This window comes from Macaca mulatta, chromosome 9 (assembly GCF_049350105.2).
Source record: "Macaca mulatta isolate MMU2019108-1 chromosome 9, T2T-MMU8v2.0, whole genome shotgun sequence".
In the NCBI taxonomy this organism is placed as follows: Eukaryota; Metazoa; Chordata; class Mammalia; order Primates; family Cercopithecidae; genus Macaca; species Macaca mulatta.
In genome coordinates this window covers 88,840,898-88,868,145 of record NC_133414.1, presented here as the reverse complement: position 1 = coordinate 88,868,145, position 27,248 = coordinate 88,840,898, and the positions used below count along the sequence as shown (strand labels likewise).

The window sequence follows — 27,248 nt, the reverse complement described above, 5'->3', positions numbered from 1 at the left end:
CCTGGGACCTGTTTCTCCTAAAATACCTTATTGTGTTCAGTCACTCTGGTATTCCTGCTAAAGTATATACTTCTCCAAGGTGCTTCTGAGTCAGACTAGTCTCCAACAAGATGATGTCCAGCCTTCCATCTAGGGTCCCTTCCCCAGCTTTCATGTCATGGATATGTCAACATCATGGCGTAACCTACCATCACTAACCCTTTCTATCCCAAATACCACAGGCTGTCTTTGAACGAATCTGTGTGTTCATAGTTTTTGCATATGTGCATAGTTTTGCATAGTTTGGGGTAAAAGTGAAAAACCCTTCAGTCTGAGTGGCCCAGCTCTGCAGGATTTTGACTACTTGGGAATTATTTCAGGTATTACTCAGACCAACTCTTCAGATCTCTAAAGCTCCTATTGTCTTCCCACTGTTGTGGGGGAAGTCAGAGCAAGTTTTGGTTGCGGGAATCAACTAAAAAGTGATGTCTTTTCCCTACAAGCTATAGGTGGACATTAACTCTTAGGTTTGTAGTCCAGTTATGACTGTTGATATTGACATGGTTTCCAGGAGAAGCTTCCTTTTTTTTTTTTTTTTTTAAAAAAGCATAATTTTGGAAACAGATTTATAGATGAATACTCAGGTTAACCTAATGGATCTATTCTTGACATTTCCTACCATTACCTGTTTAAAGACAGAAGCATTAGATACTGTGCACTTTTCATTGTTAGTTCTATGAAGACAAAGTGTCTTTTCCACTGCAGTTTCTATTTTACTGGGCACCAATGAAATGCAGGCTATGTACTGAAAATAGACCAAAAGGTATCCTTTTCTTATAGCATGTTAAATTATTTGTGTGGGTTTGCCTAAAGTCCTTTCTGTGTGGATTCATTCATCAGGTTTTCTGTTGGGATAGGGTGATTTTGGTAAAAGTGTGATTTTGCAAATTCTGCAACTCTAACTACAGTCTTTCTGTCAAAATTTATCCTATCAAGATGCTGTTCCACTGGTCTAACTTAACATGCATAAGAGGAGGTAGCAAACAGTTTTTATGGTCATCTGTCTGACTTTGTTTAGGCATGGCTTAGCAGATTGAAAAACGTGTATGTCACAACTCCAGAAAAGAAAAAGACAACAGTTTAATGTATAATGTGTATCTTTGACTTTTTAATAAGCAAAACTATGATTTTGTACTGGAAAAAATCTACATTTGAGAGAGAAATTTATTTCATGAACTACATTCTTAATATTACAAAAGGTGCTAATGCTAGATTTCAACTTTACCTAATTAAAAATAAATTACATTTATGTGTCATAGCATGTTTAAGGCTATCTTGCCTGACCACCTGTTTCATATAACTGTTTCTTTTTATGAAACAAGTTTAAAAAACCAAAAATGAAACACAGATTAAAGGGATCAGAGGGTAGCACAAAGAGAAAGAAAACGGAATTGTATTTTGGCCATCTCACTAACTGGGATATAATTCTGTGCTATTTCCTTAACCCACTGCACCGCAAAGTTCCATATATCAAGTGGGGACAAGAATAATAACTTTCCAAAAAGTCGTTAAGAGGGCTAAATGAAATAATGTTTGTGGAAAATGTTTTGTAAGATGTAAAGCTCTACACCTACTCATAAGTGTAAAAATGGGCTTATTATGAGGCCCCTTAAACAATGCTGTGCAGCATAGGGTATCATTTGATTTGGGAGTGCCAAAAGTTAATAATATAGCAACTGTATCATTCCCCTAACTCCTCCCTCCCCAAATGCTGACTGTAAGTATTATACATAAAAGCTTCCACCAAATTGTATGAGGTAGAAAGTTTAGTATTTGAGGTTTGAATATTTTGCTCTGCCATTGACTTGCAACTGCTGTGTGTTCTCCCATCTGTACAAGTTAGCTAACTACATGCAGAAACAAGGAAAATAAGTGGACTACAGATACATACACAAACACCCTATTTCAGACAAATAATTTCCCCTATGTTCATATTACATTTTCCTGCCTACCAAGCATCTGTAATATACATGTCATTTAATCTTTATGACAACCTCAAGAATTATTCCAAATGGGGGAGACGGGGAAAAGACATTTCCCAGAGGATAAGTGACTGGCTCTCTGTTAGCAGAGGGGCACCCAGAATTCTGAACAATACAAAATTCTAACCCTGATCTTCTGACTATGTGGATGTAAAGCTTTTGAAGTAATTTAGTGTGTAGTACACTAACTTGTATATAGATACCACTTCAAAAGGAATACAAGTGCTTTAGAAACACCAGTGTCCTGGAAGGAGACCTACCCATCAGTTCCTGGAAAGAAGCTGAATTGTGAGGCTTTCCTGAATTGGCACCATTCCTCCTTTCATAATGGTTCCTAATCTAAAAGCAAAGATGACCTCACTTCTTACGCTGGACTCAATAATATCCTTGTCTCTGCACACAATTTCAGAGTCTCCTTAGCTCTGTAAATATTTATGCCTACTTTAATATTTCATATGACCAAAATTTATCATTTGGTAAACTCCCCCTTTATGGTCAAGTAGCTAACAGTATCACATGTGGGTGACCTAAGCCATTAAACACTTAAGGATCAGCATCGAAGGTGCACAATCACTTAGCTTGTAAACATAAGCCGATGACTCCAGGGATCAGGGGCTAAGGCTCACATCCTGTCACGGTATCAATCTTAGAGGAGCTTGAAGATTTGGTGAGAGGCATGGAAGCTTTGTTGCTTCTCCATCGCTGTGGTGCTCTGAATGGCACTTTGGGCAGGAAAGTGCATAGTCAATGGTTGTTAATAATGGTAAATGATTTGGGAGGCCGAGGCAGGCAGATTGCCTGAGGTCAGGAGTTCGAGACCAGCCTAGTCAACATGGTGAAACCCCGTCTCTACTAAAAATACAAAAAATTAGCTGGGCCTGGTGGTAGGTGCCTGTAATCCCAGTTACTCAGGAGGCTGAGGCAGGAGAATCGCTTGAACCCAGGAGGCGGAGGTTGCAGTGAGCTGAGATCATGTCACTGCACTCCAGCCTGGGCAACAGAGGGAGACTCTGTCACCACCCCCGCCCCCCAAAAAAGAATGGTAAATGATAAAACTTTTATAAGACACCTTAGTTATAATTTCTTCTAATCACTCATATATAAAGTCTATCTGTATGATTTATGACAAAGCTGGAATTTTAAAGCTGGAATTTTAAAACTGTCTTTTATAGTGTTATCTGTTCTACTGTGATCACTGTCAACACTGATCACCCATGAAAAGGCACTTTGAGATCATAAAAAATGTTTCACAAAGATTACAGTGTCATAAACAAGTATGGGACTAGTGTGCATGATAACATTAAACACCAAGATCACCACCTGTCTTTTTAAGCTGTAATAATACTAATTAGCACTTAGTAAGTACCCACTATGTGTTGGGGGTGGAGCCAAGTGCTTTTACACTCACTTTCATTAACTCCTCACAATGACTTAATGAAGAAGGCACCACTATTATCCCCATTTTACAGATGAGGAAGCCGAGGATCAAAAAGAGCAAGTCACTTGCCACAGGTCAAATACTTAGAAAGGTATTATTCATCTTAAAGTGGGTACTACTGACAGAGAAAGATTCTACCTTCATATAATTAGCATTTTATATTTACCCTTCCTTATTCATTCAAAGTACTGCTGATTACAATGCATGACATTACTCTGTGTACTTGAAAGACTAATGGGCTACAGCTCATCTTAAATTCTGATATCAAACTCAGGTAAACTACCTTAGTATTTTATATATCCAAAGTTTCATGTAGATTAAAGGTTGAGTAGAGTTGAAGAGAACTGATCTCTATGAGGTGACAACTTCAGGAGTCTCGGGGTCCTTGACAAGCAGCTGATACTTGTGGATCAGGTGTCGATGAGTGATATGCCCTCATACGCACGAATTCAAAGAAAACACAATTTGTAGAAAAATACAAAATGCAATCTTTAGTTCACTTCTTGCTATTTCCTTAACAAATTAAACTATTGCTCCACTTCCTGATGAAACAAGCAGGATACTACAGTGATTGTATCTTGTGCCAGCAAGGTCGGGTTGATGAGATAAAATGGGAGAGTCATGCGGAAAAACACACAGCCCATTTCAACAGATGGAGTTATTATAACATTTGATTTAAATATATGGACAACGTGGGTAAGGCTAGCCTCCTCGTGAGTGTATCGTTTATTCTCAACTATTCAGTAGAGAATAAAGATTTCTCTATGTTTAAATATCCATATCTATCCAGTGGGGGAATAAGCCATACACACAAGACCCCATTAGTTCTAAAGTGAGGCTCCTTCCTTCTTAATTCTTGGCCAGTCCCATATCTTTGCTGAAGGCCCTGCTTCTCTCATGTCTTTCTCTGAAGTTACATGGCACCTGAAGAAACAGTGGCATTTGTGTGGGATGAATACCAAATGAGACACTCCTAGGAAATAAAAAGTAGTACCTAAACGACTTTTGTCTTAACAGTTTTCAATACCTCAATCCAAACAATTCCTCTTTTTAATAACAGAGGTGATATGCCATGTACTGTGAAGATAAGGAGTTCTGCTTTCTATAGAAAGAAATCTATCACACCTGTTGCTCTTATAAGCATTATTGTTTATACTGTAATTACAGTGTACAGTATACTGTTATTACAGTGATAACAGTATAGTCTAGAGGAATAACAGTATCTTGTTTATACTGTAATATTTCTGGGCTTGATGTTTCTTCTCAATAAAACAGTTGAGGTGGCTAATGATGAAAAAAAAGCATATATATCCTGAACAATAGTTTATAAATAGAAACACAGAGACATGAAAAACCCTTTGAAATTCACTATCAGTTTATACTCTTTCCCCTTACACATTAATGAGGGACTGAGATATTGAGAGATAGTAAAATGCCCTGTTAAAAGAAACATTAAGTTATATCCAGTATAATTTTAAGCTTTAAATTTATTTTAACTCTATTCTATGTTATTGTGGTTTAATCAATTAAAGTGGTAAACTTGGCTAATTATAACCATTACCTTTTTTAAAAGTGTGTGTGTGTGTGTGTGTGTGTGTGTGTGTGTGTAGTTTTATTTATTATTTATTTATTTGGCTCTACAAATACAATGAACATTAGCCTGGTGAGAATCCAGACCATTGGTTTGAAAGTAGAAAACGCCTCAAGCCTGGCAGCTATCAGCTCCTTTGGGAGAATTTCCTTGGGCAAGTCAAGTCACTTCTCTGAGTCCAGTTTCCTCCTCTGTAAAATGAAAGTGCTCTGAGTGGAGTAAAAGAGTTTATGGCAGACCAGAGTACCAGGGTTATTACACTCCTCATGTTGAAATTATTATAAAAATACAGAAGACATAGCAGTCTCAAAAAGGCTTTACACTTTTAATTTGGAAATATTTAAAAACATGTTCAATGAGCACTGAATGAATTCTTTCTATGTTCTTCTTATTAAATTAAACTGACAGTTTCATTATTTACTCACTGATGGCTATCATTTGCGTTGGGTTTAGGGTTGCCAGATAAAATAGAGGACACCCAGTTACATTCAAATATCCCATGCAATATTTGGGACATACTTGTACCAAGAGATTTTTCAGTTTGTTTAAAATTCAAACGTCAGTGGTGTCGTGTATTCTTATTTGTTAAAGCTGGAAATCTACTTGAAAAAAGGGATGAGAGAGAGGAGAAAAATTAGATGGAAGGAAAGGTGACAAAATCATTTTTGAAATTATCCTAATAGTGAATTTAATAAACAAAAGGAGATAAGTTGGTCAAGTAGTATTCCCAAAGTGTGTGCCGTTGTACCAGCCCTGAGTGAAACTATTAAAAAAATGGAAATAGTCTTTTAGTTTTTAACATAAATGGTCAAGTTTCGGAAATAGTTCACATTTCATCCCCTTCTTTTTTTTTTTTTTTTTTTTTTTTTGAAACAGTCTCACTCTGTCGCCCAGGCTGGAGTGCAGTGGCGCAATATTGGCTCACTGCAAGCTCCACCTCCCGGGTTCACGCCATTCTCCTGCCTCTGCCTCCCGAGTAGCTGGGACTACAGGCGCCCGCCACCATGCCCGGCTAATTTTTTGTGTTTTTTTTTAGTAAGGACGGGGTTTCACCATGTTAGCCAGGATGGTCTTGATCTCCTGACCTCGTGGTCCGCCCGCCTCAGCTACCCAAAGTGCTGGGATTACAGGAGTGAGCCACCGCGCCCGGCCTGTCGTCTTCTTAAAGAAAATTATAATTTTTAATAAGAGTTCTCAGGGCATTTATATGTGAAAGTAAATTATGCATTTATAAGACGGAAATAGTCCACCTTGAGCTGCCCATACTTATTTGACAAGGGGAACCTCTTCCTTTCCTTTTTCCTTTCCTTTCCTTTTTTTCGATGTAGTCTCGTTCTGTTGCCCAGGCTGGAGTGCAGTGGCGCCATCTCTGCTCACAGCAACCTCTGCTTCCTGGGTTCGAGCGATTCTCCTGCCTCAGCCTCCTGAGTAGCTGGGATTATAGGCGTGTGCCACCACTCCCGGATAATTTTTGTATTTTTAGTAGGGACGGGGTTTCACCATGTTGGCCAGGCTGATCTTGAACTCCTGACCTCGTGATCCACCTGCCTCGGCGTCCCAAAGTGCTGTGATTACAGGCGTGAGCCACCACACCCGGCCAACAAGAGAACCTTCTTTATGGTTTTAAAATACTGCAAATCAATTCACATGTTAACAGAACACTTTGTGAACACTTCGTAACACTTTGTGAACATCATAGTAAATAACAAAAAAACGCTGTACAGACACGGATCAATCATGCACAGGAACATAACAAGAATGCTTCCTTCTGATTGAGCAGGGTAATTATTCAAGGAGTATCTGTCCTGAGCTATCCCAAACCACAGAGAGTTGCCAGCTATCAATACACAGCACAAATACTTCCATTTAAATTGCCAGACTACTGTGTACCAGCAACGCTGATTAGAAAACAGAGCAATTAGGGTAGCAGAGAGGCAGCTGACTCAGTGTTAAGAAAGCTTTCCCTTAGTCTAAATTTGTAGTCTACAATGTGTCAGTTACAGATACTCAAAAAGGTTCAGAGTTTGAATGAAAGGGAAACAGGAACCCATATGTGCACCAAACTTGTTTACAGCTTGAAAAAAGAACATATCGAGACCATCCTGGCTAATATAGAAACCCCGTCTCTACTAAAAAATACAAAAAACTAGCCGGGCGAGGTGGCGGGCGCCTGTAGTCCCAGCTACTCGGGAGGCTGAGGCAGGAGAATGGCGTGAACCCGGGAGGCGGAGCTTGCAGTGAGCTGAGATCCGGCCACTGCCCCCCAGCCTGGGAAACAGAGACTCCGTCTCAAAAAAAAAAAAAAAAAAAAAAAAAAAAGAACATAATCACTATCTTGAACACTAAGGATGTACTATCCTGATTGATGAAGTATTTTTCATTTAAACATTTTGTTACATTTATAACAATTTTTGGTCATTAATTTTCTTACTAAACACATTGAACTACTATCATGTGGTATTCTGCGAAAGTATTACAGTGGGCCTCATTTGTTAATAGTCTGGTAATATAGTCATGCATCCCTTAACAACAGGGATAAATTCTGAGAAACATGTCCTTAGGCAATTTCATCATTGTGCAAACATCATACAGTGTGCTTACAGAAACCTAGATAGCATAGTCTACTACACACCTAGGCTATAGGGTAGAGCCCATTGTTTCTAGGCTACAAACCTATACAACATGTGACTGGATTGAATCCTGTAGGCAACTGCAACACAATGATCGGTATTTGTGTATTTAAACATAGACAAGGTACAGTAAAAATATGAATAAAAGGTTAAAAAAATGGTACACCCGTATAGGGCACTTACTAGGAATGGAACATGCAGGACTGGAAGTTGTTCTGGGTGAGTCAGTGAGTAAATAGTGGGTGAATGTGAAGGCCTAGGACATCACTATACATTCCTGGAGACTTTATAAACACTGTACTCTTAGGCTACACTATATTTATAAGATAATATTTTTCTTTCTTCATTAATAAATTAATCTTAGGTTACTATAACTTTTTTATTTTGCAAACGTAATTTTTTAAAAAACTCTTGGCTATTTTATAATAACATTTGGCTTAAAATACAAATACATCGTAGAGCTGTACAAAAATATCTTCTTTATATCCTTATTTTATAACCTGTTTCCATTTTTTTGGTGTTTTATTTTCATTTTGTTATTTTTTAGACTTTTTTTTGTTAAAATCTAGAACACAAACACACACATTAGCCTAGGCTTACACAGGGTCAGGATCATCAGTATCACTGTCTTTCACCTCCACATTTTGTCCCACTGGAAAATGTGATTATAAAACAGAGTAATTAGGGTAGCAGAGAGGCAGCTGACTCAGTATTAGAAAGCATTCCCTTAGTCTACATTTGTGGTCTACAATGTGTCAGTTACAGATACTCAGAAGGGTCCAGAGTTTGAATGCAAGGGAAACAGGAACCCATATGTGCATCAAACTTGTTTACAGCTTGAAAAAAGAACATTATCACTCTCTTGAACACTAAGAATGTGCTATTATGGTTGATGAAGTATTTTTCATTTAAACATTTTGTTATATTTAGAACAATTTTGTCTTCTGGGGCAATAACATACATGGAGCTGTCCTCTCCTATGATAACAATGCCTTCTTCTGGAATACCTCCTAAAAGACCAGCCTAAGGCTGTTTGACAGTTAACTTAAAATATGTATAAACAGGAGCACACTCTAAAGTAATGACAAAAAGTATAGTAACACATAAACCAGTAATAGAGTCCCTTGTTATCATTACCAAATACTATGTGCTGTACATAATTGTATTAATATGTTCTATACTTTTATATGACTGTCAGCATCATACATTTGTTTACAGCAGCAGCATCATAGAATGTGAGTAATGCGTAGTGTTCAGATGGCTGTAATGTGACTAGGCAATAAGAATTTTTCAGCTCCATTATAATATTATGGGACCGCTGTCGTATGTGATACGTCATTATGTGGTGCAGGACTGTAGTCTTCTGAGGGACTTAAACGGTTCCCAAATTGGTGCAGTGGTGCAACCACCACTAAGCCTTTGGGTCAACACAAATTCCCCTCTTCTCCCACCCTTGAAACCAACCAAACTGAATCAAATGCTAAAATGATATTGAAAGTGCTAAAAGGCAGATCCAAGTGAGTAAGTAGAGGTAAAAGAAAAAAAAAGGTTTTTGGATAACCTGGAAATTTGATAACCTGGAAATTTGATAACATGCTTCTGAATAACTGAAAGATTCATAATTGCTTGTCCAATGGTAATGATATTTATTGAATGCTCACTCCATAGATGACACACTGTTCGGTGCTTTTCCTGCTGTATCTCATTTACCATTCCCACTGTACAGACAGGAAAGCTGAGGGATGGTGAGGTTAAGTCACTTGTGCAATACCACATCCCAAGAAAGGGGAGTTCAAGGATTAAAACTGGGAGTCTAAATGAAACTCAAATTCACAACCATAGTACAGTATTACTGAAAAGTGGAATGACTTACTGTGAGCAGACACCACTTGTGAGTGCCTGCCGGAACAGACACAGACCCCACAGTTAATCTCATTAATAAGTCAGTAATTGGGTCCTCGGGACATGTAGTGAAAAGCCTCCGTACACAAAACACCCAGTGCCAAACTAAAGCAGGCAGAAAAGTCAAGCACCTCTAAAGGAAAGAAATCATAAGGAACTTGAATTGAACCCATTTTTATATGCATAAGGTTGAAGCCTGAAAAAATTTAGTTTTGAGCACAGCATGTTATAAAGAACACTAATGGGATTCTAAATTTTCTGAAAATATGTCCAATATAAAAATGTTAAACTCTCATTTCTTTAGAAACCCAAACTTCTGAGCCAGCCGTCTTGCAAAAGGAACTCAACAGATTTTTAGTTTTTAAGAGGTTTGGGACCTTAATATTGCACAGGTGAGAGAAGTTAAAATTTTTCTTTTTTATTTGAAGAGTAGGAATACATGGATCTATAGAGCAAAACTTGGAATTGAAACACTCTATAGATACGGATTTTCAAAATATTTTTTTTCAGGAAAATCTCACAAAATATCAACCACCAACCACATCTTCAACACAGAAGACAGAGTAGAAGCTTTTTGGGTTTATGTTATTGTTTTGTTTGTTTGTTCAAAAAGGGGTCTCACTCTGTCGCCCATGCTGGAGTACAGAGGCACAATCACGGTTCACTGCCTTGACTGCCTGGGATGAGGTGATCCTCCTACCTCAGTCTCCTGAGTAGCTGGGACTACCGGCGTGCACCACCATGCCCAGTAAATTTTTGTATTTTTAGTAGCGAAGAGGTTTCGCCACGTTGTGCAGGCTGGTCGCTAACTCCCCGGCGTAAGTGATCCTCCTGCCTAGGACTCCCAAAGTGCTGTGATTACAGGTGTGAGGCACCGTGCCTGGCCCAGGGTAGGATATTTAAATAAAAAGACTTCATTTTGTAATTAATATAGTGGCATCTTCATTTTGGTAAACTGTTACTTTGGTGGCCTCCAATTAGCCCTGCCTCCCAGTATATACAAAGGATAGTACATCAGGACTAAGTGGTCGGGAATGCAAAGTTGCCTCAACATTCAAAAATCAGTCATAAATCACCACATTAGTAAAACGGAAAACCATATGTTCATTTCAACAGATACAAATAAGCAACTGGTAAAATGTAACACCCGTCTGTGATTAAAAAAATACAAAACAAACTCTTATCTGAAGGTTTAAAGCAAGGGAAAGGCATGACCACATACTTGCTGTTTAGACTGAAAGGTTCGTTATGAAACAGTCACAGTTCTTGCCCTTGAAAAAGGGTCCTACAGTATGGCACTCTCTGGGAAGAGTTTCTAGGGATGTGGGAGAAAGCAAAATCCAGATACCTAACTCCACCATTTGAGGAACAACGCCAAATATTGATTGCCAAGTGAGCAATAGATTTACTCTAGATCACTTTAAAAGCTACGTGGACAAGAAAGGACTCAGACACACAGTCCATTAAAAATGTGATTGCTCTACACATCACAGGCAGCAGTGCTAATGGATATTGCTCACATGTCTCCGAGCCTGGCTGCTATTGGCTGAAACAAAAATGAAACAAACAAACAAACAAGTAGCTGAACTTCTCAGTCCTATAGTGAGGGCTCTGGCAATAAAAATAACAGGCAGGAGTCAGAAAACCTGAGTGCATTTTGTCTCTGCCACTTTCCAGTTATGTGTACGTTGGAAAGACACTTTATCTCTCTGGGCCTGTTTCTGCAACTAAAAAATAACTAGATGGGACTTGGAATGAATCAGAACTGGCAGTCAATCCTGGTTCTCTTCTTTACTAAGTGATCTGTGCCTCAGTTTCTTCCTTTGTATAATGGGAAGGAAACCTCGAAGTGTTTCTTTGAAGATTAAAGACAATTATGTAAATGGAGCACTTAACATATTCACTGCACATATTAAACACACAATAAAGGCAGATGTATTAATGTTAAGATTGAGCTATTAAGCTCTAAAATGCCATAATAATAAACAGTAGGCTGGAAATACTAATTTGTTCTGACATGGAGATTGGTAGGTGTTGTAGAAAGCTTTGAAATTCTGTGTATCCTGCCTATCATCACAGGTGGTACTGTAAGAAGCTTTATAATTTTAGCAGAGAGGAAAACAGAAGGGTAGACATTCTTGTATGATTTAATCTTGGTAATGTACCAATGATTTCATTACCATGTGCAAAAAACTATGATGACATTTCTTATACTCTGGTAAGTACTAAGTGAAAAATCTAATTAAATGATGCTTCCATAGAATTTCCATAGAATGTAATTAATGTGACAACCAGAACCCCCTATTGATTATGCTGGTGAATTTAATCAAATAGTATGTTTACGTAAGTAATACAACTGTCTGACGTCTAGTCAGACATGTGGTTCTTGCCAGTTGTAAATAAACTACTCACACGAACAAAATATGCCCTTAGAGAACTAGAAATTTAATAATCTGTATTTGTAACATAACATATTGTACCAAATAAATGACTGTTTTATCTGAAAGTCATATTCATAGTATCTGTATGAGAGTTTGAACTATTTGGTTGCATGGAATATTAATACTGGAAATATTCATGAGTGGGGTTTAAGTTATATTCCTCTTGGATCATTTCCCCACCATACATACATCTGATGCTTTCTTTTTATGGACGATCATAATCCAAGTCGTAAAGAACTTGAAATAATTACAATTAGATTTCATTTTCTGTGGCCTCTTGGGCTACCCTGGCAGCTACCCCTACTGGCCTGCACCATGGATGTCAGTGGGTGCTGCCTCTTGGCAGCTACCCCATTGCTTACCACTGCTAATATCCATGAGCTTGTTATTACTACTTCAGGAAGATGTTTTGTCACCATCATGTCCACAGGGCTGACAGCAGGATTGTGGTCACTGTCAAACTCTTCCCTTCTAAAGCTCTTCTTTATCTTTTAATTGACTTGGGGTTCATGGGGGTGGAGGGTGCTAAGTATGGGGATTCACCAACTCTATCTGTCCTGTACTCAGAGAGTCAACTGTGCTTTACCCAGCCCCTTTTCCTTCTAGCCCTTCAGCCAACCAAAGGAAAGGGGTGTGGGGCTGTCATTCTCAAAGGACCCTGGGGCTTCCCAGGTGACTTCAGCTGGTCTGTTGATGCTCAAGAGGCACTGTGGCATGCCATGCACATTACACTCAAAACAGAGCTCACATCAATGTCCTTGTGAACACATAGGAAACCTTATAGTCAGTAAGAACATACTATGAGACACAGTGTGCCTAGAGTTGTACATACTTGGATTAGAACCCTGGCTTCACTGCTTACTAGCGGTACAATTCTGGATGTATTATGTGACCTTGCAGAAGCTCTGCTTTCTCCCCTCTAAAAGGGGGCAAATAATACCGGTGCATTAAGTATAATGCCTCTCACACAATAATAGCACCATTGTGAATATTTTACATCAACATATAAGTAGGCTGCCTTGTACAATAAAATGAATACAATGATGTAGTAAATACAGCCTCATAAGAATGTCACATGGATCTAGATTCAGGTGAAAGCTTGTCTGAGAACCAGCTTAGCAATTTTCAAACTATGTGACCTTGAGAAACTCCCCCAACCTCTCAGATTCTTAGAGACATCTGAAATGGACTTAACCATACCCACCTAGGATCATCGTGAAGTTCAAATGTATTGCTGTATATATGAAAGTGCTTTTACAAGCTATACATTCTAAGGAAGATAAGTTATTTTTCTATGAATATGTTATTGCAATGTTACTAATGCAGTGGTCATTTATAAATTTTTTTTTTTTTTTTTTTTTTAAGACACAGTTTCCCTCTGTCACCCAGGCTGGAGTGCAATGGGGTGATTTTGGCTCACTGCAACCTCTGCCCCCTGAGTTCAAATGATTCTCCTGCCCCAGCCTCCTGAGTAGCTGGGATTATAGGCATGCACCACCACGCCTGGATAATTTTTGTATTTTTAGTAGATATGGGGTTTCACCATCTTGGCCAGGCTGGTCTCAAACTCCTGACCTTAATTGATCCGCCTCCCTCGGCCTTCTAAAGTGTTGGGATTACAGGTGTGAGCCATCGCGCCTGGCATATATATATATATAAAATATATAATATATATAAAATATATAATATATAAAATATATAATATATATAATATATAATATATATAAAAATATATAAAATATATAATATATATAAAATATATAATATATATATAAAATATATAATATATATATACACATTTTTCTTGTACCTGAGATCCAATGATAGGACCATTGTAAGTAGAGATTTTCATAATGAGCCACAAATTAGAAAATATCTACTCATTATAAAGTTTATATGCAGTTAGCAGTCTGTAATTCTTTGTTGGAACTAAAATTAAAATAATCTGGTTGTCTGTGACCACCAATATAACTCTTCACAACAGAAAAAGAGATACTTACCTACAATAGATAATATATCAAAATATGCCCAATGACTAAGTTTTCCTTTTAAATACAAATGCACAGACATGATAGGGGAGGAAGAATGATCATTTAACAGTATCCATTTACAGGTTTGTCTCAAATTGCAAAAAGTCAAGAGTACTTATAAAGTTCAAATTGGATCTTATGTATAAAGTATGCTCTTTATACAAAACAATATTTTTTGCTTTTTAGGGAAATTTCCATACCTCAGGAAGAAGCAAATTATATAGTATTTTTTTCTGTATAAGATAATTTTCTAGGTCTTTATCATAATTTTGTTTTCCTCTAAAGAAGTTTTCCATTTAAGAAGTATTTAAACTTCTGTCCTTTGGTAAAGTCTTAAAACAATTTACCATGGCCTTGGAAAAAACGGCTGGCCCAGTCAATTTTGGGGAAGTAGAAATAGTTTTTTAAAGTGTTATGATTTCTGGTCCCATTGTAACAATTTTGTCTTCTTTCTGAGTCAGTCCTGGTTTCCCAAGCATAACCTGTACACTGACAATACTGTGATTCTACTACTTTAACTCTTCAAAGCAATGCCACTTAAATATCTACCAGTTTCAATGTATGTCATTCCTAATCTAGAGTTAGAATATCATAATCCCCAGCCATGTTGTTAGGACTGAAAATCTATTTCCTAACATCTAAATAGTCTTGATTGTAATACAGACCATGGCTACAGATGAGATGGCAGAATTCTCCCAAGAAGTACTGCAAATATGTATAATTTGCAACCAAAGCAATCTGCATAAACAAGTGACCAATAAACAATCCACACCATTTGGTTTGACCAACAGTTATGGCAGGAATGTTCTGAAAGCCACACATTGCTGTATGGGTAGGCAGTTTTCATTGCCCTCCGCTCCATACGGAAACCCGAATGGCTCAGCAAATATTGACTGAATTATAATTTTGATGTCATCAATCTTTTTCTTTGCATACTTGAGGTTTGTATCTTGCTCCTAATTTCAGATGATGAAAGTGAATTTAATCAGCAAATATTCTGATTACAATAAAAGAGATGCTGAAAGATAAATTCTCAGGTATTATAAGAGGCTTTTAGGGCAAACCCTGCAAAAAGGCTCCTTTGAAAGTTGCACCCTTTACATAAAACTGTCTCTCAGAAGAATAAAATATTTAGACAGCAACATTACAACAGAAAGCCTCTGCTTTAGAAAAAAACACATATTCAGGCTCTCCTTTGTCTATCTAGGAAGCTTTCTGTGGTTAGTCATCACCTGTGAAACATGAGGTCATGTGTTCCATTGGAACAGGAAAAATATTTCAGATCTGTGGTCCTCCAAAAGATATCCAAAGCATTTGTAAAGGAAGCAATGGTTTTTGTGTTATGTTGCTACTAAAATTCACAAGTAGGATACCTTCCTGTGTCATCCTTCCTTATACCTGTATCAAGTAATTTAGTATCACTTTCCAAATTATAAGTTCCCTGAAATATTTTCTTTGTTCCACACATTACCAACGATAGCATCTAATAATGGTCTTAGACTATTAGGCAATTCCTCAGTGAATAAATGATTAGATGAGTAGTCATTCAGTAATACTTAAGGATTGTTTCAAAATGAATTTCAAACCAAAGGGAAAAAAACCTTGATTTGTTTGCCTTGACACATCTTGTCACCTTTCCCCACTGTCTCACAACATTCTCTATCCCCAAATTCATGAAAAATGCACAAAAAAGACCTACTAAGCTTGGTGCATGTGTTAAGGCAGGCAATACACGCAAACATAAAATATAATCTTCACACAAGGAGATTTTTCTTTTCCATCTTTGTAAAAATATAATGCATGCAACGTTCTTTTCTAATATGTAGTGGTTTTGCTAGTTAGGTACTTAGGAATAAACACGTTACTGCCAATTTGCTCACAGAAGACAGATTTGTGAGGTGAAATAGCAAAGAGGCTGGAGAGAAGGTTGGCGCCAGAGAGGATACAACTGATTATAAACCCTCTCCTGGGTTTTGGGCCACCACTGCCCTCTAGGGGACACATGGAAAATAAGCAAACTTTCTCAAGCTGAGAATTTGAGACCTTGGGAAATCATCTCGTCCATTCAACTTGTATTAAGGAAGACAATTTTAAAAGTAACTAAAATTACTTCAAGGATAGCTATATAACCCTTAAAAAACTTTACACTGCATGCTTTTCGAGGGCCACCTGCTTTGGAGTCACTATTGCCAGATAAAAATTTCTTTATTATGTCTATCCTAATTTTCCTGCACCATTTTAAACATGTCATTTCTTGTTCTATTAGAAAACAGCTGCTTACTATGACTAATGTGTTAGTCATTGTTTAGACTTTCAGCTTTTCATTTTCAACGCCCCAGAAACCAGAAACTCCAGCTCTTTTAGTCTTTCTTAATGAAGTTAGTTTGTACAGAGAAAAATATGCCAACATTTCCAAATTGTTACTTATTTCTGGGAAGAGAAGCTTCAGTAATTTCAAGTGGAGAGCAAAGATCAACTTGTGGTTTTTACAGGGTGGATTAAACTTCAACCTTCTTTATAAAAATTAGGGATAATATCTAACGTTATCCTACTTTATAGGCAGAAATTAATCTGCTCTTTCATTCCTAAAGTCTTAAGGAAGAATTTAAATTAGTAATACTAAAATGAAGTCTCTGGAAATAAATCCTCTGCCTTTGGGAGAGAATTTCACAACTTTAGGGTGATACTGTGGAAGAGTGAGTTTCTTATAAGGCATCTATTTGTTCAACCATTTAACATTCGTTGAGTATGCCATTACTTATCAGATACTACGTTAGGGGTTGTACATATACAAAGAAACTTACCATTCAGTGGAGAAGATACATATTATAGCAGCATATTTTGTCATGTATGAAATTTAATTGTATTCAGTATTATTGAAATGCTTAGGTTTTATGTATATCATATACTGAACTCCAAGTACCTTGAGAGTACAGAATTTATTTTGCTCATCTCTGTATCACTAGAATCTTGGATGACTTAGTTTTTTAAAGTCTCATAATAGTCCTTTAAGTGGACTATTATTAAGTCCTCAGTTTATAGATGGAAAAAAATGCTTCAGCAATTTATAAGCTAGAGCGTAGTAGATTTAAACTCGAGTGTGTTTGTATTGTTGGCATCATGATTCTTCCTTACTTGTGTGCCTAGCATGGTGCCTGGCATGTAGGAGGTGTTCAATAAATATTTGTAAGATAATTAATTGGTATGCCTTTCATAAGTAATGTGCTCTTTGATTCTAAGATGGTATTTCAAGTGCCTCCATGTTTGACACAAAATAGGTCTTCAGTAATTAATAAATGAATGAATGAATTCAGGTTTCTTGGCAATTCTTCAGGATTTTTCCATTACCTTCATTCTCATGGTATATCCATAGTTGGGGAATAAAGTCATAAGACTAAATGAGATAAGTGTTTTTATGATGGTAACCTCTAACCATCCATCCTGGAATTCATTTTCTGGTAACCTCAGGACATCTGATAGGCCATTGTCTTGCCTTGTTGGCAATTTCATTGTTCAAAATTTTGAGGAAATAAAGGGAGGAACTGACATTTCAAAAAAAAAATCAAATTCTAACTCATTGGGGGAAGTGGTTGGCCATGTGGAAGTAACAGGAATCTTACAGACAATAAATACACAGTTTTTAAAACTGTGATGGGGATAGGTCTGAAAAAAAATAGGCAAATATGGCAAATTTATGAGAACAGATTTTTTTTGAAGTTCAAAGAACAGACTAGAAGAATTCTATAGCATAAGAATTTGAAAGGAATAATGTCTTGAAAAGATTGAGATGTTTGCAAAAATTCTAAACATGCCAAAAATACTTTTAATATTAGTTTTCTCTGATGTTAGGATTATGAGTAATTTCTTTTCAAGTTTATCTGTCTATATTTTTAGTTGTCTACAAAGTGACTTTTCAGGTGATCAAAGCAATTCTGATTATATTCTAAAAAATAAAACAAAAGTTACTTTAAAATAGCAAGTTCTACCATGTAGTTGCACATAATTCTGAAGTGAAAGACAGTTGGAGGCCAGGCATGGTAGCTCACCCCTGTAATCCCAGCGTTTGGGAGGTTGAGGTAGGAGGATCGCTTGAGACCAAGAGTTTGAGATAAGCTTGGGCAACAGAGCCAGACCTTATCTCTAATTTAAAAAAAAAAAGTTGGAAACTATAATGAAGAAACCACTGCAGTGGTTATTATGTGATCTTCTTTCTAGTTTCTATGTATCTCTGCTTTACATAATCTTTAAACCATCTATTTTGCTTCGTTCATAGGGCACATGTTTACTGAGAAACTTCTTACAGCAGCACTGCGCCAGGCACTGGGGACACAAGTGTCAGCAAGACAAAGTTCTTGGGGAGAAATATTATAAATAAATAAGGTGTGTCTTTAATTCCAGTTAACAATGGTGCTTTTTGGGAAAATAAAGCAGGGTGGGGGTGAGGGAACGATGCAGTATGGTTGTTTCGGACACCGTGGTCAGGGTTTGAGGAGGCACTGACTCTAGGTCGGAGGCCTGAATGGTACGCATTGGCCTTGTGAAAATCCAGGTAAAGAGTAGTAGTCCAGGCAAGGGAATAGCAAGTAAAAAGGAAAATTCTCAAATGAGCTAAGACTAATTAGAAATATATATATATATATATATATATATATATATATATATATATATATCGGAATACATTTAAGTTTTTCTTTGTTTGCCTGGTTTTTTTTGTTTTTTGTTTTTTTGTTTTTTTGGTTTTTTTTGACAGAGTCTCACTCTGTTGCCCAGGCTGGAGTGCAAAGATCCTGTCTTGGCTCACCGCAATCTCCACCTCCTGGGTTCAAGCGATTCTTGCACCCCAGCCCCCAAAGTAGCTGCGATTACAGGTATAAGCCACTGTGTCCAGTCTTTGTTTGCTTTTTAGCTTCAAGGAACACACTGTTCCCTCAAAAGACAGACCTGCAGCTGAGAGAGGATGGCAATCCTGATGGATAAGAAAAATAACAGAACTATAAGATTTTTTTTCTTTTGTTGTTTATGTCAAGGAGAGAACGATGTTTGGAAGGGAAACGATAGACTCCTATTGCAGAAAGGGAGGAGAAGATGAATAAAGAGAGTGTAAGGGGACACTTTGCATTCTAAATGCCTTCAAGGGTGAGAGCTGTGTCCCTGTGTATCTATTTCTTTATTCCCTAGAAATGACTGCAACCCCAGGGCAAAGAGACAATGCTGGTATTTCTATAGTTATTTTGATTAATCCAAATAAATTACCAGAATTTTATTGAAATGTGAGATTTGGTCATCATTACCCTTTTACTTGTGTTCAGAAGTTGTTCCACTCAAAATGTCCCTGTCCTGGCTTAAATTTACTTAAGGAGACTGAGGAAGGGAGAAGTTCCATTATGCTCTTGGAGAAGTGGTCTCGTCCTAGGAGAATTTAGCCCTTGAGGGAAAGAGGGGAGCTGAGGGAATGCGGTCCTAGAAAGACAGAGGGACTGAATTGGAAACCTCTCCCCAGCCCCACTTCTCTGAACCCTGCTCTGCCTTCCTCTTATTTTCTTCAGTGCCCCATGCTTTTCTCTCCTACCTGTCCACCAACCAATTCAAATGTAGCTCCGTCTGCACCTCTACAGGAAAACTGGTGCTCAATGTGTCTCCAGAGAAACGTAAATTATCTTTCTGGAAACCCAGAGAACGTCATTTAAAACCACAGGAAGATGAATTGGAAGGGTGGTAAGTGGGTGTGGCATGTGGTCAGGTGTAGGAGTGTTCCTTTGTTCAATTCAAAATTCAAATGTAGTGTGTAAATGAATTTTGTTTCCAGACATATGTAATTCCTAGTTCAATGTTTTAAAACAGGAGTATGAGCACCAAAATAACAAGTTTTGAGTGTTTTGATTCTTAAAAATAGCAGGGTGTCTCTTATGTTGCAGACACAGAGCGGGATGCTAGGAAGTCCCTGTTATCAATGAAACCTACCGAGTCCTTGCTGACCATCTTTGAGGAGCTGCAGAAAGCACGAGAGGTGTACACAAGCAAAGGATTGTTGAAGGTGGATCTGATTTTCAAAGTGGGGAGGGAGATAGTTTCTTAAAACCTACATATCAGTGAGCCTCAAATAAAACATGGTGAGATTGACAGCTGGGCACTAGATGATTCACTGAGGAACAGATCTTGTACATGAACATCATTTCTTTTCCCTGAAAGAGTTACTAGGTTAACCAATGGTGGTTATTAGTGTATCTCAATTTCTACAGGATATTTGCCAAGGCATCACATGGCATACTTGGGGCTAAGATGAAAAAATATGAGCAGGACATCAGGGGTGTTGGCAGTTTGTTGAATGGTCACAGCTAGAGATGGCAATGGATGGCAGTCTAGAAGGACATTTTTAATGTTGATGCCCCTGTTCTTGTTATTGTCAATATTTTTTAAAAATCAGGTGTTTGAATAAATAGAAAGTATAAGTATGCTAGGTAAATTTACAGATGGTGCAAAGTTAAGATTTCACTTAGTGAATAAGTGAGACGACAAAATTAGAAGACACTCTACATTCCAAATGAAAATAAAATTGAAGTTGAGATGGAACAAATTTAATGTGATAACATTAATGGAAATAAATGTGAGGTCTCCTATGGAGGCCCTAAACAAAAAACCCAAACCCAACTGTGCAGATACAGGGTGGGGCACATATGACTTGGCTTAGATATTTGAGAAGCACTTAGGAATTTCAGGTGTCACTCTGATATAGCAGCCACAAAAGCAACTTAGGTGTTAAGAGAAAGACAGTGCTTAGAATGAGCTGTTGCTAATTGTGTTTTATCCTGTTTTTGCAATACCCTGGGTTTGTGAAACATTAAAAAATCAGAGTATGTTCAGGGGAAAGTGAGTAGGGTGTTGAAGGAAGGAAAACAGAAGAAATAGTGAAGTGTTGGAAAGGAGCTTGTCAGGGCATCAAAGAGGAAGTCAACAGTTCATTAGCCCCAAAGGTTACATCTGGGATGAGTAAGGGAAATTTATAGAGAGACACATTATGGCTCAATTAGGATTTTCTATCAATCAGAACAGCCTGAATTTGGAAGGTCAAGAGAGTCCTATTGTCTGTGTTTTAGCATCACTTCAGTTGTCAGAAGAGTTTAGGATCATCATCTATGACCTTTAAGGTCCCCTTCAATCTTGAGAGTCTTCAGTTCCAGAGTTGTTTACTAGGCATTTATTGCATCATAATATGACTTAGCTTTTTGGATCACTTTTAGGCTATGCTTTTAGTATTTAAAGAAATAGAATAATAATACCTTGGATGATAATGGAATATAAGGCTTATAATCCCTTCCCCCATTCTCAGGTGGACACCTAAGAGAAGACTACAGGACTTCAAACATCAACCCATTTCAGTTATGGTGTCAGCAAGGAGAGAAATGGCAAACTGGGCTAACTGTTTGATTGACACATAGAAGGCCAACTGGGTAAAATCATTACTTAAAGACTGGATTTCCAGTGTACTCTCCAATTGTATCTGGCCAGGGCATCATCCAATGCCATGGATGAAGCTTGCTTTCATTTAGCAAAATGTCATAGTGATCACCGATTGTTTGTCTGTAATAGTAAATAGCAACCTTTCTGTCAATGCTATAATAAAAAAAAACAGGTTATTGATGGTTACAAGTCTATTCCAATTTTGCTTATTATATTAAAAATGCTTCCTCATTTTGAGTACAGTGGGGCTTAGGTGATTTGAGTAGCAGTCACAGCTTATATTATATCAGCATAACTAAATCCTACTCTCTTCAGGTATATAAACTCATGATTCCATCCAGAAGTCATGTATTTATTCAAGAGACAGGAATATTAATAATAACATGCATTTTCCTTTTTAGTTCCTTAGATCAAATATTTACTGATCCATATAATTCAGATCTGTATTGAATATTAATTCCGTATTTCATGGATCTTGGTGATTGTATCAAGTTCAATGCTTCACATTTACCTGAGGAACTAATAAATTTTTGATAAAAATAGTTCACTATGAAACTTCAGAATCATTTTGGACAGTAGCATAATTATTTTTGCATTTATAGTAAGCACAATAGAAACGTTACCAAACAACATAAGTCCAATACTTTTTAATAGTACCACGGTCAGAAAAGAGCTTACATAGCATTTTTTCTTCTGCTTGCTTTACATTTATATTTTTGTCACAATACAAATAGCATTCCTACAGTGCAAGATTAATGCTATGGTTTTCTATGTTCATTCTATATCATCTAAACTGCAGTTGGACCAAATAACAAAAAATAATCAACTAAATGCTAAACAACCCCTTGTAAAAATATGCATGGAGAGTCAAAGTCAGTATCAGAAAAAATGTCCCAGAATATATGCATAACTCACCATTTTTATTTTGGTAAAACTTCAGAGAACTTTTGTGATGATTCAATGAAAATCATACATATAAAGCTTTGCCACAGATTAGCTCAAGGTAGCTAGTTTTTATGGGACATGCTTACCATCATCATTATCATTATTGATGTAATTAATAATAATAACATTAGCACCTGAATTTAAGTAAATTATCCATCTGATACATGAGAGGTCTATTTTTTTCACTTTATATTTGTAGAAATTATTCCTAAAATTTTCTACTGGTTCCAAAATAGCTGAAAAAGAGCGTGTATAGCCAAGACAATCCTAAACAAAAAGAACAAAGCTGGAGGCATCACGCTACCTGACTTCAAACTCTACTACAAGGCTACAGTAACTAAAACAGCATGGTACTGGCACCAAAACAGATATATAGACCAATGGAACAGAACAGAGGCCTCAGAAATAATGCCACACATCTACAACAATCTGATCTTTGACAAACCTGATAAAAACAAGCAATGGGGAAAGGATTCCCTATTTAATAAATGCTGTTGGGAAAACTGGCTAGCCATATGCGGAAAACTGAAACTGAACCCATTCCTTACACCTTATACGACAATTGACTCAAGATGGATTAGAGACTTAAACATAAGACCTAAAACCATACAAACCCTAGAAGAAAACCTAGGCAATACCATTCAGGACATAGGCATGGGCAAAGACTTCATGACTAAAACATCAAAAGCAATGGCAACAAAAGCCAAAATTGACAAATGGGATCTAATTAAACTAAAGAGCTTCCGCACAGCAAAATAAACTATCATCAGGGTGAACAGGCAACCTACAGGATGGGAAAAAAATTTTGCAATCTATCCATCTAACAAACTGCTAATATCCAGAATCTACAAAGAACTTAAACAAATTTACAAGAATAAAGCAACCCCATCAAAAAGTGGGCAAAGGATATGAACAGACACTTCTCAAAAGAAGACATTTATGCAGCCAACAGACACATGAGAAAATGCTCATCATCATTGGTCATTAGAGAAATGCAAATCAAAACCATAATGAAATACCATCTCACACCAGTTAGAATGGCGATCATTAAAAAGTCAGGAAACAACAGATGCTGGAGAGGATGTGGAGAAATAGGAATGCTTTTACACTGTTGGTGGGAGTGTAAATTAGTTTAACCATTGTGGAAGACAGTGTGGTGATTCCTCAAGGATCTAAAAGAAATACCATTTGACCCAGCAATCCTATTACTGAGTTTATACCCAAAGGATTATAAATCATTCTACTATAAAGACACATGTACATGTATGTTTATTGTGGCACTATTCACAATAGCAAAGACTTGGAACCAATCCATCAATGATAGACTGGATAAAGAAAATGTGGCACATATACACCGTGGAATACTATGCAGCCATAAAAAGGATGAGCTCATGTCCTTTGCAGGGACATGGATGAAGCTGGAAACCATCATTCTCAGCAAACGCACACAGGAACAGAAAACCAAACACCTCATGTTCTCACTCATAAGTAGGAGTTGAACAATGAGAACACCTGGACACAGGGAGGGGAACATCACACACTGGGGCCTGTCAGGGCATGGGGGGCTAGGAGATGGATAGCATTAGGAGAAATACCTAATGTAGATGACAGGTTGATGGGTGCAGCAAACCACCATGGCATGTGTATACCTATGTAACAAACCTGTACGTTCTGCACATGTATCCCAGAACTTAAAGTATAATTAAAAAAATAAAAAAGAAAGAAAGAAAACTAATAACCTAATTGCTGTGCTTCTAAGTATGATCATCGGCTTAGTACACAATACCAGTAGTGGTGGATTAAATGGCAAACTCAAGCTTAATCTAACTACTTCTTAATCTTCCCCAGACAGCCTTGTCAAATGCAATTTGCTCTATGGCAACCCTGCTCGGAAGGTAGCCTCACTTGGAGGCAAAATATCCACTGATGTTAACAAAATTCTCCATTTAAATAGAAACAAGTGCAGTGTTGAAAGTGAAAATGATTTTAGTTTGAAAAAATGGGGTTCATGAATCCTTCAACCATGACTATAGAAGTAAATATTTCTAATGCCGGGCAACAAAAGCAAAAGTCAAGGACTGATTGCATATCATTATATAGTATGTCTGTTAATTTTTTGTTTATGATTTTCTCTGGATTTAAGGATTCAATATGGGCTGCTTCAAATATAAAGGTAAGCATTATTAAGAAAATTACTTCCGAGAAAACAAGCAGAGTCTTTACTCGATTAAAAGGTTCTCATCTGTTAAACACTCACATATCTCAGGGCAGATAAGATTTTAGTGGTTGTAGAAAATGAGAGGTTACAAGCTAAGATTATTACAGAATCACAGAGCTAGGAGATCATCAGGGGGCCACTGAGTTTACCTTTCTGTCTACATTCAAAACAGCACCCAAGAGAGAAAATTGTACATCCTCTTCTTTAAAATTTTTAGCATAAACTGTATTTGAGCCTTCTTAACAGCCTTCTTTTTTGTTGTTGTTTTTAACTAGCACTTCATTTCTGAAGGAATTCTGAAAAAAGTAACTTAGGGATTACATCATAGAAATATCAGAACTAAATGAGGAGGGCAACACTTGTTGAGTTTCATATTCAAAAGAAACACCACCAACAACTGAGATAATGCCATCAGTAACACAGAAGGCCCATGAAGCTATACTAGACTAGGAGAAACCTGGTGGCCTGGGATAATGGGAAAAGAACATAGATTCAAACTGAGCTTTAAAGGATGAAAAATCAAGAATAAGCAAAATAATTAAGTATTACATTACTTGCAGAAGAGAACATATGGGCCATTTGGGGACTGACTTGAGTTATATGTTAGGAAGAATTTCTTCAAAGTGAGGAAGGACACTAAACACTGAAATGAGCTCCTGGTGTAGGTGATACAATTTTATCTTTGATGATGATCTTTTCTCAAAATAAAGGTGCTAATGTTTGAACTAGTTTAGGCAAAATAGTTTACCTGAAGATGGAAGTATGACCTTATTAAATTAAATCAAAATGACTGAATAAACGCCATTTGGTGTCTGTTGTTCTTTAGGATAAAAAATAATCATCAGAATTTTCTATCTCCATAACACGAAATATAATACTCCTAATACCTAATGTGTGTGGTGCAAACCTAAAATATTTCACCTGTGCATCACTAAGTCTATAATCAGTTAAGAGTGTCATCACCCCTCTTTCCAAAGGTTTCAAATACATATATTTAAAACCATTTTCAAATTAGTTATAGGTAAATAATATAAATGTATACTTGGAAACAAAACAATATTTCAATTGACAAAACATAATAATGGAAACTGGGTTCATGACTAATGACATACTCTGACTAAATCAAGAGATATAAATAGACATGAAAGACAACTATCAAACTGCTTGATAAAATAACTATAGTTTCTCTTTGTTTTTCAAATTCCAAGATAAGGAGAATACAATGAATACCTAAGTTTACCATGAACAAAATGCCTTTGTGTTGCCATTCATTTTACAATCAGACTCCAAAAAATATACATAGCTCAATGATTAGACAAGGTTTTCCCACACATCCATCGAGATTGGGGGCCGGTAGAGAACACCCATTTCTCCGGCATGGGATTTGAGTTTAGACTTGTTTAGAAGAAGTAACCAACAGGATCAGTGTTTATTCTCTAGCAGCCAAAGAACTCTCATCTGTTTCTCCTAGTCAGGGCATGTTGCTAGTAGTTGATTCTAGGCAGAGACACAAGTTTCATTGAAAGGACATCTGTCAGAACTGAGTTTTAATGTCACCTCTAATTACCTACTGGTTGCATGAACCTGCAGAAGAAACTTTATTTCTCTGAGGATAGTGGTAAACTGACCGTAATTTCTTATAAACATTAGTTCTCTTTTCTGTGGATTAGAGAAGGCATCATGATGGCATGTATGGGGATGACTATATTTTTTATAAGCAAATGTGGGTAAGAAATGACTCTCTCATCTCTTGTTCTAGAAATGGAACTTCTACCTCTGTATGTGTGGCTGATACCTGTATGATCTTAAAATGACCTCATTGGTAACATTCACATTAATTAAAATGCTTCCAAATAGCAGCATGCCAATATACTAATTTATAATAAAAATATATCCATCAAGCTAATGAGCTATATTGACTGATTGCTGTATTTTTCCCTAAAGGTATAGATATAGATATAAATCCAAGTATATGGGAAGAAGAATCATAATCAATGAACTGGTTCCAAGTTAGTCTGGGTTCAGAACCAGGGGAATTCACTGGAAGGTGTAAATGGCTGGTGTATTTAGGCCATGACAACCTAATGCATTTTTCTGTCACCAGGGACACATTTGCTACATGGTCCAGAGACTTGTGTTCCTGTCCCAGAATCTCCACATCCTATCAATTGCTGGAAAGATACTGCCTGCATTTGCCCTTTTGAATCTCCTTTTTCTGTACTTGCGCTGTCAAATAAAAACAATTTCTGATGGATAAGCATGTTTACTCATAAGAGTTTTTAAGTGATGTGTAGGCTAAATGCTGAAATTTTAAGCTAAAATGCTACTTACTCGCTTGCATGGAAATACTAGGTAATAATTGACTAAGTGCTGTGCTGACTTTATATGGAAGCAAGATGGAGTTTCAGTAACATTCTCCACGTGCTGTTCTGAAAAATCATGAATACCTGATTATATATAAATTCTCTTTGAAAGGGAATACAGTGTTTTTACTTAGCATGAACAAAATGATTTTTCAGTTTTTCCATAGCGTCTCTCTTCAAAATGTTACATTTTGGCAAAAGCTAACAGAAT

The 27,248-nt window shown here is 37.0% G+C and overlaps 1 protein-coding gene and 1 long non-coding RNA gene across 14 annotated transcripts in view; one reads left to right on the top strand and one right to left on the bottom strand.

Moving 5' to 3' along the window:
* LOC144331159 (uncharacterized) overlaps positions 1-24,191 on the top strand; it is a 30,355-nt gene extending 6,164 nt beyond the window's left edge. The window contains exons 2-3 of the long non-coding RNA XR_013398111.1: positions 19,969-20,087; positions 21,381-24,191. This is a non-coding gene — a long non-coding RNA (uncharacterized LOC144331159). The remainder of the gene's footprint in view (positions 1-19,968; positions 20,088-21,380) is intronic.
* The window catches only part of RHOBTB1 (Rho related BTB domain containing 1), a 144,733-nt gene that overhangs the window by 91,947 nt on the left and 25,538 nt on the right, over positions 1-27,248 (bottom strand). The window lies entirely within an intron of this gene.